Genomic DNA, 22,297 nt, shown 5'->3' on the forward strand with positions numbered 1-22,297 from the left:
CTGCAAAATGAGCTAGAGGCAGAAATGGCAAGCCACTGCAGTATCTTTGCTTTTATTTTCTTTGCCAAGAAAACCCCAAATGAAGTCACACGGAGTCCAACACGACTGAAAAATAAATAATTAAATTTGTGTAACCTTGAGCCACCCCCAACAGAATTCCTATGGAACCTATTTAACTCCTAAGTGCTGAAGATAATTCAGTAACAGTAAGCCATAGATGAGGTCCCAATCTGAACTAGTGGAAAGGCTTTGCACAGCAGGATAAAATTACAGATTTGTGTGCTGCACAGATGTACACAGACGCACACACATACATACATATATATAGACAACATTGCTAGTTAGAGTGATTTCTGAAAGATAATCACACTAATACTGTTGTTGGTAGAACTGTAATTTGTCCAATCACTGGGAGTTTGGGAGTAGGTGTAAAAGAGAAGCTTTTAGTAAATGAAATTAATAAGGCACTGTTCTAAGTAAGAACTTTATATATATATATATATATATGCATATATATATATATAATCTCATTTGAACCTCATAAAAATCCTGCAAAGTGTTATTATTATTCCCATTTTACAGTTGAAGAAACTAAAGCAAAGGTTAAAACAAACTTACTTGGGGTCACGTACCTAGTAAATGTCTGGGGATGGATTTAAACTGAGTCTTCTTGACACCAGATCCAATGTTCTATCTGTTGTACCACTAGAAGTGCTTCTGAAAAGCAATTTGGAATTATGCTAACAAAATAACTAAAATATTCATACCCTCTGCCCCACAGATCTCGGGCATGTACCTCAGGAAGGTCAAATGATAGGAAGAAAAGAAAAGGTCAAGTATATATCAAAATACTTATAGTACTTCTGTAAATAAGTGCAAATAAAATAGGTATGCTTTGATAAATGAATAGATAAACAAATTGTGATACATGAATGAGACAGAATATTACTGCACAGAAATGATGAATAGAACTAATGGGAATAGAAATAATGAATATGAAGGTTAAAAAGAGGAATAGAAAACATGAATTGGTACAAATTAAAGTAAGAAGAACCCAAAAATACATACAATAACTACAGCAATATAAAATTTAAAAACAATAACAAAAATGGAAACTGCAAACTGAGTGATTATAATAACCAATAACAAAGAAGAAAAATGAGAAATCCCTTCCTCCCTTCTTTGCAGAAGGGCGAGGGAGACCATGGGCATGGAGCTTTGCCTATAATGCTGGATTTGTTTGATTTTTGTTAAACAGTTTTCTTCTTTATTTTTTTAAACCCTTACCTTCCATCTTAGAATCAATTCTGTGTGTTGGTTCTAAGGCAGGAGAGTGGTAAGGGCTAGACAATGGGGATCAAGTGACTTGCCCTGAATCACACAGCTAGAAAGTGTTCAGATTTGAACCCAGGACCTCCCAGCTCCAGGCCTGGTTCTCTATACTCTGAGCCATCCAGCTGTCCCTGATTTTATTTTTTATTCTGAGTCAGGAAGGAGAGAGGAATAGATTGGAAACTGAAGCGAAATACAAATAAAATAAGCCAAGTTTTCAGTTTTTAAAGGACTTTGCTAAGTTTGCCATCAAACAAGACAAACTATTGATGGTGGCTCTCAGTCCCCTATTGACTTGGTTTCCTTAGTTACCAATCACTCTGGCCCAGCCCAGTGTTCTGCCCCTTACATCAGGCCTAGTATTTAGCTGCCCTTCTAACTCTGCACATAGAACTTTGGCCAGCTCCATTGTTGTGACATCTCCCACTCACTGCCTCTCCAGCTTGAACCCCAGCCACATGTTAAGCCTCAGTTTTGTTGAACCCACTACTGATTTCAGTGTCAACTTAATTCCCAAAATAGCCCATAGTAGTATGTGGCTAGTGGTAGCTCAACCATCTTTGATCAAAGAAAACAATCCCCAAATCCTAGAATTTCCTTTGTCTGCTTCCCTGTATGAAAGATTTCATCTCACATCAATAAAAATGGGGATGACTGGGGAAGCTGGGTGGCTCCATGGATAGAAAACCAACCTAGAAATGGAGAGTCCTACATTCAAATCTGGTCTCAGACACTTCCTGGCTGTGTGACCCTGGACAAGTCATTTAATCCCCAAATGCCTAACCCTTACCACTCTTCTGCCTCACAACCAATATTTAGTATTGGTTTTCAGATAGAAGGGAAGGGAAAAATGGGGATGACTTCAAAGGGTTGGGACTGGAAGATTCTGGGAACAGAAAAAAGAAGCTCCCATTTGATCTTAGTGGGTTCAACCAAGTTCACCAGTCCATTCTATGGCCTTGGCCATTCTATTGGGTATCCCAGAACAGAGGCAAAAACAACAACAACAACAATAATAATAATAACTAACATTTCTATACTGCTTACCTTGTGCCAGGCACTGTGGTAAGTTCTTTATAATTATTATCTCATTTGGTCCTCATGACCACTCTGGGAAGTAAGTGCTATTATTATCATTATTTTACAAATGAGGAAACTGAGGCAAATGGAGTTTAAGTGACTTGCCGAAGGATACACTGGTGGTATGTGACTGAGGCCAAATTTTAACTTATATCTTCCTGACTTTTGATTCCCTTCCTAGCTACCAATGATCTTACTAGTGTTCAGGTCTGCATTTAGTCAGGAACAGTATTCAACACTTTGCTCTTTAGTATTTCCTGGAGAAGAATTGGTATACCAACTAGTAAGTGAGCAAACTGATGATTCAAATCATTTAATGTGTTAAGGGTATCCCACTCACCATGTTGCTTCAATCAATAATAAATGAGCTAGAGAAGAAAATGGCAAACCACTCCAATATCTTTGCCTAGAAAACGCCAACTGGAGTCACAAAGAAACTATTGAACATTGATAAGCATTTATTTAATACCAACTATGTGCCATTTGGGGCAACTAGATGGTACAAGAGATAGAGCACAGAATCTGGAGTGAGGAAGCCTGAGTTCAAATTTAGCCTCAGATGCCTAGTCACTGTGAGACCATGAACAAGTCACTTAACTCTATTAGTTTCTTCATCTGTAAAATGATCTGGAGAAGGAAATGGCAAATCACTCCAAAATCTTTGCCAAGAGACTCTCAAATGGGGTCACAAAGAAATGACTGAACATCAACAAAAAGCTAAACCAGTTACTCTCCCCTGCTAGGAGCTGCAGGTAGGGGTAAGGATCTGTGATTTCCTTGGCATAGGAACTCCTAGGTAAAGAAAATCACTCTGCCTATACAAATCAGCACCTTCTCTGCAACACTAAGACTTATCCAGAATCACACAGACACTATGTGTGAGAGGCAGAACCTGAATACAGGTCTTCATGACTTCAGAGCCAATTCTTTCTCCATTATGCAATGCTACCTCTCAGGCACTGTGGCTACAAAAACCCAAACAAGTACATCATAATCCTCAAGAAAATTATATCATATTAGGGGAAACAATATTCATATAGATAAATAAATGCAAATATGGTATGTTCACTGTAAATACCAAGCAATGTGAAGGTATTACCAGCAAGTGGAAGCATTAGAAGAAGCCTCAGGTAGAAAATAGTACTTGAAGAAGTGGGAAGGAAGTACCTTTTAGGGTTCAGAAGTAGCCCATGCAAAGGCATTTGGCCAGGAGATGGAATGTTGGCTATAGGGAATAAACAGTAAGGTAGGTTTGAATGGAGAGCAGGGCTGAAAAAGAGAGTCATGTATTACAAATGTGGGAAGATAGGCTGCATTTAAAGAGATTTCAGTGCTAAATAGAGAAAGACTGCATTTTATTGTAGAGACAAATGGGAATCACTAGTGTCCTAAGTATGGGAGAGACGTGGTCAAAGGGGAGCAACTGAAAGCTGGATGCCCATTTAACAGTCAATTATAATTTACAAGAAAAGGCTGGGGTAAGAGCCATGGAAACGGAGACAAAGGGATGAATGTGAAAGATACTAAGGATCCTCAGCAATGATCCTCCAGCATGCTGGAATACAGCATTTCAAATAATGTTGGACTTTTAAATAGGCTGATCTATTTTACTGAATTTTTTCTCTTATTCTACTTTTTTCTGTCTTTTAAAAATTATTTACCATTAGGAGTATTCTCTGAAAGAGGATAATGTGAAAACAAAAGATCCCAATAAAAATCTATTTTTAAAAAAGAATAATACTACCGAAGTAAAATTTACAGGAAATGATAACTGATTTGGCCATTAGATATAGAGAAAAGAAAGGGTTGAAGACAAATCCAAAATGGTGAGCTTGGGCTATTGGAAGGATGGTGATGGCTCTGACTAAAAGAAGAGGTTGTTTTGCAGGAAAACATCATGACATATCATTTTGATATGCCAAGTTTGACATGCCTAGGGGCATCTAGTTCAAAATGTCCAATAGGCAATTGGTGATATATGACTGGAGTTCAGTAGAGAGAGTGGTGCTAGATATGTAGTTATAAGAGTTATCTTAGAAATTATGAAGTATTTTCATTGATCCCAAGCTGCTTTCTGCCACAAAAGTACTTTTTTTAAAAAATGATATTCTTTTAGTGATGCTTATGTGACTGGGAATAAGAAACATAATGATAATAATACCACAATGCTCATAAATCTTTAAGTCAGTTGGGTAAGGGGGCAGCTAGGTTCCTCATTGGATCAGGAACCAGACCTGGAGTCAAGAGGTCCTGGGTTCAAACCAGGCCTCAGACACTTCTTAGCTGTGTGGCACTGGGCAGGTCACTTAACACCCCCCTCCCTCATTACTTAGCCCTTACCATTCTTCTGCCTTACAATCAATACATAGTATTAATTCTAAGATGAAAGGTAAGGGTTTAAAAAAAGTCAGTTGAGTAAAGTGAATTCACTATTGAGCTTAATGTCAGGAAGATTTCAGATCTGCAAATGGCATTAGCATGTAACCTCTACCAATGTCACATGGACTCAAAGAACCTCAGGAAACTCTAAGATTTACTTTCTAAGTCACTGATGGGTCGTGATCTTTGCTGACAAAGAAAATTCCCAAATTAGGAATATATATATGTATATGTATATAACAAATGAAATAAATAGAAATATATCATGAATGTAATGGAAGATCACTGTATCTTAAGAAATGATGAATATGAAGAACTCGAGGAAGCATGGAATGACTTACAGGAATCAATGCAGAGTGAAGTAAGTAGAATCAAGAAACAATATACAAAGTGACTACCACACTGTAAAATGGAAACAACAACAAAGAAACTGAATACTTACCCCAATAATGACTAAGCTTGGCCCCTGAAAAGAACTGATAAAGAGTATCTCCTATCAGAGAGGGCTTCTTAGGGGTTCTGGGTGGCCAGTGAGGGGTGGGGCGGGAGGAATTTGTGGTAGGTAATACAGATTCAAAATAAGAAAAGAATAGCACACCAATAAAACATTAAATTTCACAGATGAAAACAAGAGCTTCAGGAGGAGTCACAAATAGGGCACTCTTATTATAATGCTAAATTATATATACTTTTAAAATTATAGACCAGGAGTTCACAATTTCATATACAATTCTTCTTTTTTGTTCTTCACATATTAAAGTATTCCTTTTGTTAATGATTGTTAAATCTAGAATACACACTGTTTTTAAATGTACCTCCTTCCCCCTTTTCAGAGTCAGAGGACTATGGAATGTGATTTTTTACAAACTCTTACACATGATTTGGTTCTCATAAGTTGATTTTTTTCCTCCTCTTTTTTATTACTTATTATTAAGGATGAGTCCCTGGAGATAGATGGGGAGAAAATATATTCAGAAATGAAGATAAAATGAAAACAAAAAGCATAAACAAATATTTTTAAAGAATAAAACAACAAATTAACAGCCCAAATAATGTGAAACAAACCAATAGAAACTCTTTAATGCATTGAAAATCTTTCTTTATGGAAAGATATGGATAAAAGTTATACCAGATGTGAAAGTGTTCGATGGGTTGTGATTTGTATCAGAGGAAAGAGGGACCACAACATTAAGATTACAGGTCTATTAAAGTAGTGACAAATTGTTTCCAACCCAAGTGATCCAGGTTCATCAACAATCCCCAGGTTCAATGATCATTTCTTGGCTACTCAGATTATTATGAGTGTTGATTCTGCACTCAAAAACCACGATAAGGACTAGAATTGAGTCCCAAGATAAATCCAATCCAATCCCCCCAAAAAATTCAGGCAAAAGTTGATGTGGAAAAAGTTTGGGTTTAAGTGGACTGTACCCTCACATTTGTCAACAGTGTTATATAACAGTCTCCCCCAAAATAACAAATGCAGTCTTAGGCTGCCTTAAGAGAGGAATAGTGTCTAGAATGAGGAAAGTAATAGACCCACTGAACTCTCTTCATATGAGAACATCTGGAGCATTATATTTAATTAAGACAAAGACAAGCTGAAGCAAATCCAGAAATGGGAAGGGGCGGAGGAAAGCAAGCTGGGAAATGAAGGATAGATCATTACATATAAGGACTGGTTGAATGAACTTGAGACATTTAGCTTGGAGGAGATGAAATAAAAGTGGTTTTCAAATATTTGAAGGCTAGCTGCCTCTGAGAGGGATAAACTTTTCCTCGGAGGGCAAAACTAAGAACAGTATGTGGAATTTATAGGGAAATAGATTTAAGTTTGCTATGATTGGAGAAAGAAAGAAGGAAGGAAATAAGCATTAATTTGGTACCTATGATGTGCCAAGCACTGTGTTAAGTATTTTATAAATATAACTTCATTTGATCCTCACAACAACCCTCAGAGGTAGGTACTGTAATTATCTCCATTTTTCACTTGAGGAAATTAGGGCAAAAAGAGGTTAAATGACTTGCTCAAGGTCACAGAGCTGGTAAGTACCTGAGGCCAGATTTCCTACCTGCTCTATCTGTTAAAAGAAAATTTTCTAACTAAAGCCATTCAAAAATGGGAGAGTTTCAGGAGAAAGTGTGCTCCCCTTCACTGAAGAGTTTCAAGTGGAAGTTGGATGACCATTTGTCAGTAGGGTTGTAGATGAGATCCTTAGACAAGGGAGTTGAACAGGTGGCCAAACTAGATTAAAATATAATTGGGAAGATTTAACAAGATAAATAAAAATACAATAGAACATGTAAGGAAAAGGAGTGGGCCCCTACATGTATAGTGGGACTCCACATATTTCAAGGGGACTGTTCAGAGAGAGGCAGAATAGACATCTCTAGCCTCTTCCCCTTTTCCAGATGAGCCTTTCTTTTCTGCCAAGAGGGGAAGGAGGAGGTTGAGGCCAGAGAGAGAGGCTAAAGTATATCCATTTCCTCCCTTAAATATTGTTCATCTAGGAGATATGATCAGAGAGTCGGGGTAGCTAATTTTGGATTGCTGTGACATTCAATGGGACTGAAGAATCCCAAGGTCTATATCCAAGGCTCACCCTTCCCCACCTAATACCAGTGAGCACACATAGAGAACAGCAATGGAACCCATTTCTTCAAATCTTTTCAACTCTCAAATTATATGATTCTATGATCTCTGACCAGATGACTCATAGGAAGACCAGTACAGAAGAGAAAGAGAAAATATGTGGCTTAAACCACAGACAAATGAAGTGATTTCCTTCTACTCTGCCTTCAAGCCTTCCAGTGTTAGAATCAGAAACCTAAGGTAGGAAGCTAGTCATTTGAAGACTGCCACTGCCACTGAGAACAGGCAGCCAGCATGAGCTAGGAGAGAAAGAAGGGGCATTGTAGGGGTGGAGAGTTTAACAATGAAGGGAAAAGAGGAAGAGAAAGAGAGAAATAAGAGAGAGAAGAGTGGGAGAAAACTGGTTCCCAGAGGACAGGTAAATCTTCCTAACAATCAGATATTCAAACAGTAAAACAAAAATCAATGGAGTTAGAGAAGTCAGTAGCTGTGCATTAATTAGCCTTGCTACCAGTTATATTACCTTGGACAAGTCACCTAACCTCTTTAAACCTCAGTTTCTTGCACTATAAAATTAAAGAGTAGATCTCTCTGTTCTGTATTTTCCTGTGGACTACCGTGCCTCCAGGAACCTATGTTCCTTATCATTGGAGATCTACAAGCAGAGCTAGTTAACCACTTATCAGGGTTAGTGTAGATGGGATTTCTGCACAGGTATATATTGAATTAGATGACCTCTGGCAAAGAACTGGATATTAAGGGGATGTCCATCAATTGGTGAAGTGCTGAACAAATTGTGATATATGAATGTGATAGAATACTACAGTGCCATAAGAAACAATGAGCAGATTAATTTTTTAAAATCTTGGAAAGAACTACTTGAGATAATAAAGAGTGAAATGAGAGAACCAAAAGAATATTATATAGAGCTACAGATTTAATAATTGAAAGATAACTTGTGAAAGTTCACCTCCAGAGAATGAACTGAGAAGTGGAAATATGCAAGATATAGTCTACATATATATAATTGTTTGCCAGATGATGGTGTAGGAAAAGAAGGGATGAAAAAATAAAATAAATAAAAATAAAATATGTGAACTTTGGAAAAGATAAAATAAAACACATATTCAAAGAGACATGATAATTGTAATCAAAATATGAATGTTACACGACTGCAAAACAAATTTGATGACTTCTGAATTCTGTCCTTTTCAATCCTTAGAGTCTATGTTTCTGAGCTAGACATATTTTTATCTCACTCCTCCCTGCTAAGAAGCTTCACTGGCTCCCAATTGCCTCGAGGATAAAATGTAAACTCTTCTGTTTGGCTTTTAAAGCCCAATTCAGTTCCAATCTATCTTTCCAGGCTAATTATACATGACTCTCTCTCTCTCTCTCATGCATTGTATATTGGCATCAAACTGGTCTATTTGTATTCCTCTATTCAGTATTCTATCTCCTACTTTGCATAGGCTGTTCCTCTATAGCTAGAATGTTCTCCTTCCTTACCTTTGTCTATTGGAACCTTGACTTCTTTTAGGGCTCAGGATACATTCTACCTTCTATATTACCTAAGACTTTTCCTAAATCACACTTTGTTTTTTAAACCCTTACCTTCCATCTTGGAATCAATACTGTGTATTGGTTCCAAGTCAGAAGAGTGGTAAGGGCTAGGCAATGGAGGTTAAGTGACTTGCCCACGGTCACACAGCTAGGAAGTGTCTGGGGTTAAATTTGAACCCAGGACCTCTTGTCTGGGACTGGCTCTCAATCCACTGAGCTACCCAGTTGCCCCCTAAATCACACTTATCAATCCTTTACTCACTCTTGAAATTACTTTTCCATATTGTATCTGGGTATATTCTGTTCTGCATGGCTAGGTAGTAGAGTGGATAGAGTGCCAGACATGGAGTCAGGAAGACTGGAGTTCAAATTCAGACTCAGATACTGAATGACCGTGTGACCTTGAGCAAGTAATTTAATCTAGCTTGCCTCAGTTTCCTCATCTGTAAAATGAGCTGGAAAAGGAAATTGCAAACCACTCCAGTCTCTTTGCTAAGAAAACCCCAAATGGGGTCATAAGTGGGACATAAATGAAATGATTCAATAAAAGAACATGCTGTTTTCCAACCCTTCCTGGAAAGTAATCTCCTTGAGGCCAGTGCCTAGTTAGGCTTTTGTCTTTGTTCCTCCAGCACCTAGCACAATGTCTGGCACATAGTAGCTGCTTAATAAATGCCCTTTGGGGAGAATTGAATTAGATTGAATAAAGTTGCATGTCAGCCCAAAGAAAATTCTAACCTGGCCAACTACAAAAGCCATTTAACTCATGAGAGCTTTAATCAGTAAGAGCTGGTGTGACATTTGTATTCCCTGTTCCTGTTATTTACACAGTTGAAGTACTAGAGAAAGCTCTCTTGTTTTCCATCCTGAAATGTCTCCTGGGGAAGCCCAACTCCATCAGAGTCAACAACAGAATCTGCAATGGGGAAAAAAGCACTTCAGGAATGCTATTTTTAGATCCTACACAAAAAATATCCTTCTTTCTTCCTCTTCCTCTGTCTCTCTTCACTTTCCCTCTTTGATCTCTTCCCCTACTGTCCTCTCCACCCCCATGGTTCTAATCTCATCAAAATTTCTTGATTGACACTTGCAATCACCTGCTGGAATCCTTTGAACCCCTCTTACAGAGCAGCCACAAAATGAGCTCAGAGCAAACTAAAAGGATAATGGCCTGCCTCAGAGACTCCTCAAAAGGTGAAGTCTGCATTGAAGCTATGCTGCTCCTGCTAGAAGTCTTACTCTTGACAAGTATGTCAGAGAAAATTAGAGGACTGGAGGTGGGCAGGCCTTTTAGAAAACTCTGAAATTAAATCATATTGGCTGAAACCTCTACTTGCACATAGGATCTACCCTTCTATTTTCTAGAATAATCTCCTGTTCAGTAAAAATATTCCTTCTCAGACTTCACATAGCACTTGAGCAATGAAATCAGTAAAGGTCAGTGGCTAATGCCCCCGCTTGCCTGTATTGAACCCAGGGTCCTCCTTATGCCATGGACCACCAGAAAAGTATCCCAGAGCCTAGGCCCTGTGTGGAGCAGCATCCTCTCAAAACTATGTAGCTCACGAGCCTCTACAGATGTGTTTACATTTACTAAACCAAATAAAGGACAAACTGTTTCAAAGTCAGAAGCATTCTTTCAAATCAAATAGTATAGCCAAAGAAATGGGATCCCTCACAACACAGATGCGCACTCTCCCATGGATGATCCCACCATCCTTTGGTTAGGAACAACATGTAGGGGTGCACGTGGTACCCATTGAGGAGCGCATTGGCTAGGGCACAAGTGTGAAGGCACATAGAGATAGGGAACCCTTGCGAGCAGAATTTACACATTGTCTGGGGTCAGGAGGATGAATATACATCTCCAGTGTTGCCAAGGCAGAAACATGCTTTGGAGAAGTAATCAAGTTAGAGCTCTGGGGCTCTGGGCTCTGGCACACCTCTTTGCTGAACATCTCCACTTCTGCCCTCTTCTGGTCATCTTCATGGCTGGGCTCTTCTGGATTTCTCTGTGCTTACTCTCCGGTGTCAACAGTGGTCTTGTATACCCTCTTCAGCTCTTAGACCTGCAAGTGGGCTAAAGTCAGGCAATTATTTTGTTTTAGTTATTATTAATAAAACTTTATAAAATATAATATTTAGTTATTGTATATTAATTTTAATTTTTACAGTCTCCTGGTAGAATACAACTTTTTTTTGTGACAGGAGCAGGGGTCTGTGAGCTCTTTAAGCTCATACTCTAGGGAATATCCTTAGGAATTTATGATGTGAACCCAATCAGCAACCCCTAGACAGATGCCTAAGCAAACCCTTTGGCCTTACATTCTGTCCTCTCGGCCACCATTTGAGTCTTACAGTCTAACTTTCAACTGAGTTATGGTCATAAAATCCCCTTTAATTCCTATAATCCTCTGATACTAAGCACAAAGATGTTTGTGAGGTTCCTCAAGCCCCTATGATGTTCTTCAGAGGTCCATGCAAACTACAGATGCTGGTCTTGGTGGAGAAACCCAAAGAGCTGGAGAGCTTTGGTCATCTTCTCTTCCCTTTTCTCCCAGCAATATAGCCACTGCCTTTCTTCTGTTAGCTTAATGAAGGTAGGGACTGTTTTGTCTGAATTCTGAATGTTCTCTCTCTGTCTCTGCCTCTGTTTCTCTCTCTTTGTCTGTCTGTCTGTCTCTCTCTCTCTCTCTGTCTTTCTCTGTGTGTGTGTGTCTCTCATTCCTGTTTATTGTAAGGGAACCAAGCTCCCTGTCCAGGACCTGAAGGAGAGAGACCTTAAGACCCATTTGATACAAGAAAAAACTTCCTTAAAGATTAACAGAGGTCCTTAACCTGAACTCCATAAATATACTTGTTTTTTTTATTGATAATGGGTTTTCAGTGAATTTTATTTTTTTATAATCCTATGAATTTTGTTCTATGTATTTAAAAACATTATATCCTGAGAAGAGATCCATGGGCTTTGCAAGACTTTAGCAAGGATCTGTGATATAATATAGTACTTTGCATATTTTATTGCTATGTATTCTTACAACTGAGGTAGGTGCTATTAATACATTTATTTATTTTTACAGGTGAGGAAACTGAGCCCAAAAGGGGCTCACATCACACAGCTAGTAAGTACCTGACACAGAATTTAAACTCAGGTCTTCCTGACTATGGGTCCAGCACTCTGTGCACCATGCCACATAGCTAGCTACCTGAATTGGAACTCAAATTAGAGCTATTGCAAAGTGGAATGAACTGCTTCAGGAGGAAGTTAGGTTCACCCTGCCTAGAATGGCTGAGCTAGGGCTCACTGGACACTTATCAAGGATACTCTAAAATGGTATGTATGGGTTATAGGTGGGAACTGAAGTGGGATGACTCCTGAGATCCTTTACAATTCTGAGAGTCTGCAATTCTACAGCATTGTAATTCCCCAGCATGCTCCTTTTCTTGTGGTTCATTCTCTTTTCAACTCTTGTGCCTGCCCAAGCTCTTACCCTTTAAGACTCAACTAGTCACTTGGAAAAAGTAGCCCTTCCCGACACACACATTTGATATCTATAGACTCCAGTGAGATTTCCTCAGCCGTGGGGCTGAGGAGGATTTTAACATTTACAAAGGAAATGAGTCTTCTGCCATAGGTCTTGGGTCTTTCCTCATCTGCATGGGACATAAAAAACCCAGTGTTCCCTCCAAGGCAAAAATGTCCAAGGAGCCAGTCAGCCAGCTCCAGGTGATGTCTCAATGGCAGGTCAAATTGCCTATAACTTTGACAGAGGAGAATGGCTGGATGATTCCACCTCCTCTCTAGAGAGTGATTAGATTTAGAATTTGATCGTCGTGAAAAGGGGACATAAAAAAATACCCTCTACAGGATTTATATCCTGCCATAAAATGGGAAGGACTTAAGATGCAAAGAGACCCCTGCAATATCAGTGAGCACATTTGTCAGGAGCTGGGGGGTCTGTCCCAGCCCGGCTGGGCTGTTTGCTTTCCAAGCGTCCTGTCAGGGCCAGACAATCCAGACATTCGCAACTATGTTGTATCAATTTGTTTTTAAATTATAAGGCTGCCAAGAAAACTTGACTCTTTGCAAGAAATATGCTGCCTGGTGTTGTTCACAGCGGGTGGCTCTGAAATGTGGCGAAAGCCCCAATCTGTCAGGGTGGGAGTGTCAATGATTAATACTTGCCAGGTGTGACCAATGCAAAGGCTGGAACAAGAGATCCCACTCAAATGTCTTTCCACGGCCATCAGGGCTGGAAGAAGATGCCCACAACTAAAAGCTGAGCCTATAGCTCCCTCCACAAATAGGTAGAAGCTTGGACTCGGCACATATTCCAATTTCATGGAGATTCACTTTATAGACCCTCATCCTGGCACATCCTAGAAATAAGAAGCATCCTTCATGTAAGAAACAATTTTAAAAAATGCAAAATAAAGAGGGCAGCTGGGTAGCTCAGTGGATTGAAAGTCAGGCCCAGAGACTAAAGGTCCTGGGTTCAAATTTAACCTCAGACACTTCCTAGCTATGTGACTCTGGGCAAGTCACTTAACCCCCATTGCCTAGCCCTCACCACTCTTCCTGCCCTGGAACCAATACATAGAATTGATTCCAAGATGAAAGGTAAGGATTTTGTTGTTATTTTTTTTTTTAATGCAAAGCAAGCAGTACCTAGAAAACAACAGAATTAGTGAATGAAAAAATCTAAATGAAAAGAACCACCACAAAACAATTCCAAGTGGATGTTGTCAAATTACAAAGAACAATCCTGGCTCCAAGGAAGAGAAAAGGAAAGACTCCTTCCTATCTTCTTTGCAGAGACTGGGGTGGGAGTGGGGGTTAGGGGGATCCACTAATGTAAAACATTGCATATTTTCAGATGTTTTTAGTGCATTGATTGATTTTATTGATTTTTCTCATTTCTCTTTATCTTTTTTTTCCTATAGAGGATGGTGTTCTGGGAAAAGGGAAAAGGATGCAGGGGAAAAAAGAAGGTTAAGCAATATAAAAACAAAGAATATCAATTAACATAATTTTTTAAAATCATATAAGCAAAATAAGAAATTTGAGCCACTGTCCCCTCCCTGATACACATACAGACTCTATTTTTCTTTTTTAATTATTGATTGATTGGTTACATTAAAGTTCCCAGGTATTTTCTAGAACATATTCTATAGCACAGTGCACAATGACTAAGATCCAGGCTCTCCAGTTTCCACAGAAGATTCTTGCAAGGTTAGGAGCAGGAGGAACTTCCCAGCAGAACAGAACTGGAGGGCATCCTGGAAACGATTCCATTTATTAAATCTCTATCAAATGCCTTCTACATTCAATACACTGTTCTTTGAATTTCATGAAGGACCTTCCAAGATCCTTTGAAGATTCACCATCTAGCCCACCTTCCTCTGTGAGACAGGACTATCTTTAGGATAAGCTATAGGAGATCAGAGACTTGATATATCTCTGAGTAATGATTACAGAGCATTGGCAGCCCAGCCTGGGCCACACCAGTGACAAATGGACAATGGAATGACAGAGCAAAGTACATTATTATTAGCTCAAATGAAGACAGTAAAAAGGATCACAAGAACATCAGAGCCAAAATAAACCATGAAGACTGTCTAGTCCAGCCACCACATTTTCCACGTGAGGTAACTGAGCCCTAAATAGGAAAAGGAAATTACCCAATGTTGCACAGCTAATTCATCAAATCAGCACTAGAACCCAGTTCTCCTGATTTGAAGTCCAGTACTCTATTGCTAAGAAAAATATGTGGCCTCATATAGATATAGAAAAAGGTATGTGTGAAGTAATGTTGAAAGTGAAGAGAAATTTAGCATCAAATTTGACAGAAACAATGACTACAACCATATAAAAATGTATGAAGTACATTATTATTACTCACAGCTAACGACATAACAACTTATATTTTGATAGAATTTTATTTATGAAATGAATTCATGTACATTATACTCTATTTGTCGTAAACAAACCCCTGAGGTAGCAGAGCAACTTATAAATATATAAATATTGATATATTTATTTATATATAAAATAGCTGGCTCAGTGGATAGAGAGTCAAGGCTTGGAGATGGGATCCTGGTCCTGGGTTCACTGGCCTCAGATGCTTCTTAGCTGTGTGACTCTGGGCAAATCACTTAACTCCAGTTGCCTAACCCTTATCACTCTTCTGCCTTGGAACCAATGCTCAGTATCTAAGTATTCTAAGCTCAGTATTCTAAGACAAAAAGTAAGGGTTTGAAATAAAAAAAAAACAAATTTTATATATAATTTGATAGATGGAAAAAATGAAATTAGGAAAAGCTAGGTGATTTGTCTAAGACTGTAAAGCTTATAATTGGCCACACTACAATTCAGATCCAGATCTTTGGACTCCAAATCCAGACCTCTTTCCACTATGCTATCCTGCTTCAGAAAAAAAATGGAGGAATAGAAAAAGTTACAATTTAATATTTAATATGCTTTGTGGTTTTCTAGATTTGGTTTGAGTTTGGGATTTTTTTTTTGGTTGGGGGGTGTGTGTGTGTGTGTGTGTGTGTGTGTAGAGTTGCTTAAGTTCAAAACAAAATAAAAATGTCTTTAAAGAACAGATTGGGTCAGCTGTTTTAGTGGCAAGGAAAAAAAGTGGAGTAGAATTAAATATCTAGATGCCCAAGAGGAACGTTTTTTTCTCCTTATTTTATTCTTGCTTATTAATTTTTAAACAGCCCTTGAAGACTCCAGCCCAACACAGAAATCAAACACAGCAAAACAATGTATTTGTTTCCTATTAACATGGCAAAGCCACCGGTCAGGCTGCTGCAAAGCTGTGAATTATACATGAAGATGGAAGTCTCATGCTCTGAGAGTGCCATGTTCCTTTTTACAAGGGTTACCCTGATGGGATCCAACACTGAGCAGGGTTCTAAGAGTACCCTGAGGCCCCATGCTGGTGACACAAGGACAGATACCTGCATGCCGTAGTCAGAGCCTCCTTCTTTCAACCAAGTAAATCACTCTCGCAACCTGATTTCCTCAATTTCAGTCTTAGAATCTTAAAGACTGGAGTATCCAGGTAACTCAGTGGATAGAGAGCCAGGCCTGGAGTCAGGAAGTTCAAATCTGGTCTCAGATATTTCCTGTGAGACCCTAGGCAACTCAACCCCAATTGCCTAGCCCTTACCTCTCTTCTGCCTTAGAATTAGTAATGATTCTAAGACAGAATGAAAGGGTTTTTAAAAAACTAAGATTTTTTTTGTCCTTAAACAATTACTTATCCTTTGAAAAGAGGAAAACTTCTGAGGAAAGGAATTAATATCTAACCTTTTTTAGTTGCTCATATTAATAGCTCAATTTGTATGGCACTTCATAGTTACATTACCTAATGATGTCTTGAGTCTCACAAATAGCCTTTTGAGGTAGGCTATTTATGCACTATTATTCCCATTTTACAGATGGAAAACTGAAGCTCAAAGAAATCAAGTTATTTGAAGAAAGTCACATGAATAGTTCACAATGGAGTCAGGACCTTAATTAAGGTCTTTGGGCATCCAGTGCAGGGCACCATCCATGACATCTGATGAAGGCCCTAATTTCAAGCAATGTTCATACTAAGCGCCCTATATTGTAGTTGTCATAGAGCCACTTGAGTCATGTCTGACTCTTTGTGACCCATTTGGACTTTTCTTGGCAAAGATACCATATCAGAGCAATTTGTTATTTTCTTCTCCAGGTATTTACTTGTCTACATTTCTTACTCATCCTCCTAGATTTAAAACCGCATGAAGACAGGGATAATGTCTTATTCATCTTCATATCATCCCCCAAAGCTTAACACAATATTTTCCCAAATGTTTTCTGTTGAGTGAAGACACAAGTATAGAAGAGGAAAGCCTGAAAGAAATGACAGGCTTCCTCTATTTCATACAGTTGCTAGTGTAGGAACACATCTGCTATTTCTAATGATCACGAGCTTACCAGGAATGAGATTCCTTTCTTCAATACAGTAAAGATGCTCTTGGCCACCTGGGAAATTAGATATTTCATTCAGGTGAAAACTGAAGCAGTGGGGAGTGGGCATGAAAGGGGCACTGATCTTGGTGCTGAAATGACATCTTCAGCATTTCCAGGGTCAAGGCAGCTTCCTTATCACCAGGGTTTTCTGTTTTCTTTCAATGCCAGCAGGAGAAAAAAGCAAGGTCCACACTAATCACTCCCACACTGCATCTCTCAATCAGGATTCCTCTGAAACTCTATCTTTTTGTCACCTGATGAATGTCAGCCTCAGCATGAGCTCTTCCTGAAAAACAGATCTATTGGGCAAGAGGAAGAGAAGAGGGAAACCATTTGAAAAAACCAAATAAACATTGACTGAGCACCAACTATATATAAAATATAGTACTAGTCCCAAGGATATGCATAACCTGGCCCTTCAAGGAATTTTCAGTAAAACAGAATATGGCATATACACAAAGAGATTTTTAATAAGACCAACAAAAGATCTGAATAACATGCTATAGGAAGTGTGAATAAGGAGATTTCAATTTCAGTTGGAGGCCAGGGCACATAAGAGTTGGTCAGGATGAGATCAAAGAAGATCTAGTAGCCCAATTTTACTAGAGTGTAGAATACATGAAGAGTCTTTCTAATGAAGTCTGGAAAGGAAGTTGAGAGAAAGATCATAGAAAGCCTTCATTTCCAGGTTCTGTCAAGTCCCTCATTCTCCATGAACAAGGAAACAGGAGCCAGAAAGGAAATGAACAGAGCAGGCAGATAGCATGGCTAAGGTCATTCTCATGTACCCTTCCCTTTCTATGGAACCAGCTAATCAGAAGCAAATAAAAGCAAGTAGCAGAGTCAAATTGTCTGCTAGTGATCTCTCTGAGAGGAAGCCCTTGCCTCAGCATAACCAAGACTAGATGCTGAAGCATGCCTGCTAAGCCAATTCTAGGTATGAAATTTGAGCAGGATCTCTAAATTCAAGGATTTTTTTCACATGTACAGTTGGTAGCCTCACAGATAAGAACCTAGATAATTGGCTGGCATTGTTTTGGGTATAAGGGAGATTAGTTTTCAAAACTCATATAATAGTTCAAAAAACCTCTCTTTTAGTAGGTCCTAACCCCTTTTCCATCAAGTAGCCTCTACTCTAAACTCTATCCCCTCTGTGCACACCTGCTCAATCCCCTTGCCCTGCTCTTCACTGGAAATTGTTGAAACCAATTGGAAACTTCACTAACCTATGGGATCATGGATTTTAAGGTGGAAGAAACCTTTGGAAACTCCTCTTATTTTACAAATGAGGAAACCAGGGCCCAAAAGGTTAAATGATTTGCCCAAGTTCCCAGAGAGTAAGTGATAAAGACACAATTTGAATCCTCTCTCCAAGTATAGTACTCTTTCCATCATACAATATTACCTTTGACTACAGAAGGGGCTTTCCTGTGACATCAGTGTTGAGAAACCAATCAGATATGCTTGAATGAGATCTTGCCCCACCCTACAAAACCTATGGCCCTCACATTTAATAGATGGGACAACAGAAGTTGTCCCAGTACAAAGAGCAGCATTCATCATTAGGCTGCCTTGGTAAGAACATTCCAGTCCCTTTCTTGTCCTGGCCTTTGGAAGTGTCAGCTGCCACCTGATTTTTGACTCCTTTCCAGATTCTGGAAGGTCTAGAATTCTGGGAGGGAAAATATTTTTCTTCCTTATCTTTGAGTCTTCCCTGGCATCTAGAATATTTTAGACATGCAATAGGTATTAGAACACAACAACAGTAAGCTAATGTTGCTTATAGTGGGTCCTGTCATTCTGTAGTAATAGCATATAGTTTTGAGCATTTTTGAGGATGAAAGACAGGGAAGAAATTCTCTTGCAAAATGGAGTAGCAGTCACCATGCATCAGGAATTCCCAACTAATTCCACTATCTCGTGAATGTTTTCTGCATCTCAAAAAGAAGTGGTCCATGTACCCCATTCTTGGGGACATTTTTAGACATTTTTAGGCACTTTTTGTTTGTTTTTTATTTTTTTAAACTGTTATCTTCCACCCTTAAAATCAATACTATGTATGGATTCCAAGGCAGAAGAATGTAGTGGGGGTTAAATGACTTGCCCAGCATCACACAGCTAAGGAAGTGTCTAAGACCAGATTTGAACCCAGGATCTCCAGTCTCTAGACCTAACTCTCTATCCATTGAGCCACCTAACTGCCCCCAGGCATTTTGTTTTTCATATTTTTGATGTGTTTATCATATGTGATTATTATCATGAATCATATATATATGTTATATATGTATATGTATTATCCCCCCATCTCCAAGCATACTGTAGACTCTATGAGGGCAAATACTTTGTCTTATCTAAGCATTGTTTTCTTTTCTAGTGCTCCATACATTGTAGATGCTTAATAATTCTTGAATCTGTTGAATTGGTCAGTCCAAAAAAAAAACGCCCCTCAGATGGCATGACTATATATTTATTCATTCCTGTGGATAATTAAAGGGGTGCCTTAATCATGTTTTTTCAGGGCTGCAGAAGAAATCAGTGAACTAGGGGTGCCTGAATTCATCAGTGAGAACTCACATGTTTAGTTATCTGTCATGTTTGAATATTTCTGACTTGAAATTTTTCCAACCCTTGGGGAAGCAATTGTAGCAAAGTATCTAGGTCCTTGACAGGCAATAATTTCAGCATTCCATTTTTCCTAGATCTTATGCCTATTCTATGTTTAATGTTGCCATTTCCAGATTTTAAGAGGCTTTTGTTCACAGTAGAAAAGAGGCTTCAAAGTAGAGAATCTACTGGTTTCCATTCATCTACAAGTACTACAAGGGACTGAGAGAACAATCTAAGCCTCTCTCAGTTAGCATTGTCAGTTCAATTTATTTTAATCTGACAAATACCTATTACTGTACATGCCAAACTATGCTAGGGGCTAAGGAAGACACAAAGATAAATAAGAAAAAGTCCTTGCCCACCCATAGGTCAGTCTATGGAGCAAATGTGACAAAAACACATAACCAAAATTCTAAGACAAACATGAAAAAAACAAAGAGCTACATTGAGGTTCAAGAAAGAATTATTTCTAACTGTGAGGGCCAAAAAAAAAGGCTTTTCAGGAGGACCTTGAAATATGGGTATAAATGCAAATAAGTAGAGAAGCAGGTAGGGTGCCATATATGTACATACTCCTTCCAGTCCTTTGCAGGGCCTATATAAAATACTGAAAAATCATCTAGCAACTAAATGAAGAATCAGTAATGAAAAACTGAGCTAGACTCTGCTAGCCAAACATAAGCTTGTAATGTTTCTGATTCTCTTCTGGTCTCCATTTTCAGGAAACAGTACACAAGAAAGAAAGACATCCCCTCATAATGAAGGTTTCCAGCCTATGAAGAAAAAAGATGGAAAAAAGTTTCCTAGGCAAGTGACTATAGCACAACCCTGGGAAAGCTTACAAAACATATCTCTCCATAGCCGTGAGCTTAGGCTGAGAGAAGAGAGTTCATTCCTCTGATGTCCCTGGTCATAGTGATAGCTCCCAGCCTTCCAATCAAGGCCCATGTAACTCACCTCTTAATGAGATTGGTCCCCTGATACATCCCATACAGATGCCTGGGCTCCCAAACTAAGAGATTTATTAAGCAATGATCAATCAAAAAAGAATCAGATGATGATAGACGAGTCATGGTTGATTGCCACAGTTACTTGCCAACTTTCCCTTCAGGGAAATGAAGCTGGTCATTAGTATTACACACTTCTGACAGAAGAGATTAAAGGACAGGACAGGCTGGCACAGAAACCCGGCCAAAGCCCAGTCAGATGAGTTGCAGCTTATGCAAGAAGCAGTCAGAACACTTCTACCAAATCCAAAGCAAACAGAGATAAAGTAAAAGGCCCATCTTTTCCCCATTCTTATCACAAAAGAAAGCTGTTCACTCGACTCTAAGAAGCAAAAATATAACAAAATGATCGTGGGAAGGGAAAAAAGCTGTTCTGGAGCAATAAACCCATAACTAACATCTCTGTACCAAATAAGTAAAGTTGGTAAGCTAACGATCTAACGTAGGCATCTCAGGAAGATTTTGTTATCACAGACTCACCTAATACAAGATTGACTCTCATATGATGGGGATTCAAGTGTGGCAACATTGCACCAGCTACCCAAAGGAAAAGAGATATGGATGTAGGGCTCTACCTATCACCTCGCCAAGGATTAATATGGTAGGAGAGGACATATCAGAGAGAGTGTACAAGAATCTCATAAATGTGTCCATTCTCTTCCAGTATTTCTAGTGGTCTAAATCACTTTCTAAAGATAGCCAAAATTTCTATACAATTCCACATTAGCAGGAAGTCTATTGGGACTGATAGTAAGATTTCTGATGTAGATTGTTGTTGTTATTGTTGTCCTTTTTAAACTCCCTCATATATATTGGCCCTACATGCTGCCTATAACACCAGGGTTAACCTGCAGCTCAGCCTCAAGAGTCTGTGCGCTGTCCCTGGTTAGAGTGCTGACACTTCAAAGTCCTTTACTTACCAAATGATTCTAGCTATAGTACAGATGCTGGTAGTACCTGCCCCAAAGGGTTGTTTTAGGGAAAACATTTTGTAAATCTTAAAGAGCTATTAATATGTGAGTGGCCATTGTGACTGGTATTTTTATTATTACTTATTTATACATTTGACCCAGAACTCTGTACAGTATAACATACAAAGTAGGTATCTATGCTGAATGAGTGTTGAATAAAATAGACAAACATATATCAATCAACTAGATGCCTCTGGGCATTAAGCAAAATTCAGTAGAATACAAAAAAAAATGTCAACTGAATTCAGTTGGCAAAGATATGAATATTTCTGGGGGAAAATTAGTTAACTAGATCAGTAGAGATAGGTGGTTAGACATTTTACATGATGTGACTCTAAAGCAGTTTTTGTCACTTTCAAAAGAATCATGAAACACCAGCGAGCAAAAGAGAAGGAAGTCAAATATGTGATTGTTAGTAGGTGTCTAATATCTGATCAGAAACCTAATTTTTATCACTTTGATGATCCAGTTTATAGACCCTGGTGGGATAATGACTGTATTCTGTAGCTAATGACTGAAGCAATCCTTTTATTGCTCTCTAATTGATTTCCCTTTTCATTTCCCACAGAAACTATTCCAAACCTTCTCTTCTCTCCTAGAAAACTCCATATCTTTCCTCTTTCCCATTCCCTCAGTTGAAGGCCTCAACTCATAATGAAGAGAAAAAGCATTTACTGTAAGATCCCTCTTCTCCTCTTATCTTTATTTCAAAACCCCTTTGGCATCATACCTCCAACTCTCCTCTAAAAATGAA

The sequence above is a fragment of the Monodelphis domestica genome, chromosome 4 (assembly GCF_027887165.1).
Source record: "Monodelphis domestica isolate mMonDom1 chromosome 4, mMonDom1.pri, whole genome shotgun sequence".
In the NCBI taxonomy this organism is placed as follows: Eukaryota; Metazoa; Chordata; class Mammalia; order Didelphimorphia; family Didelphidae; genus Monodelphis; species Monodelphis domestica.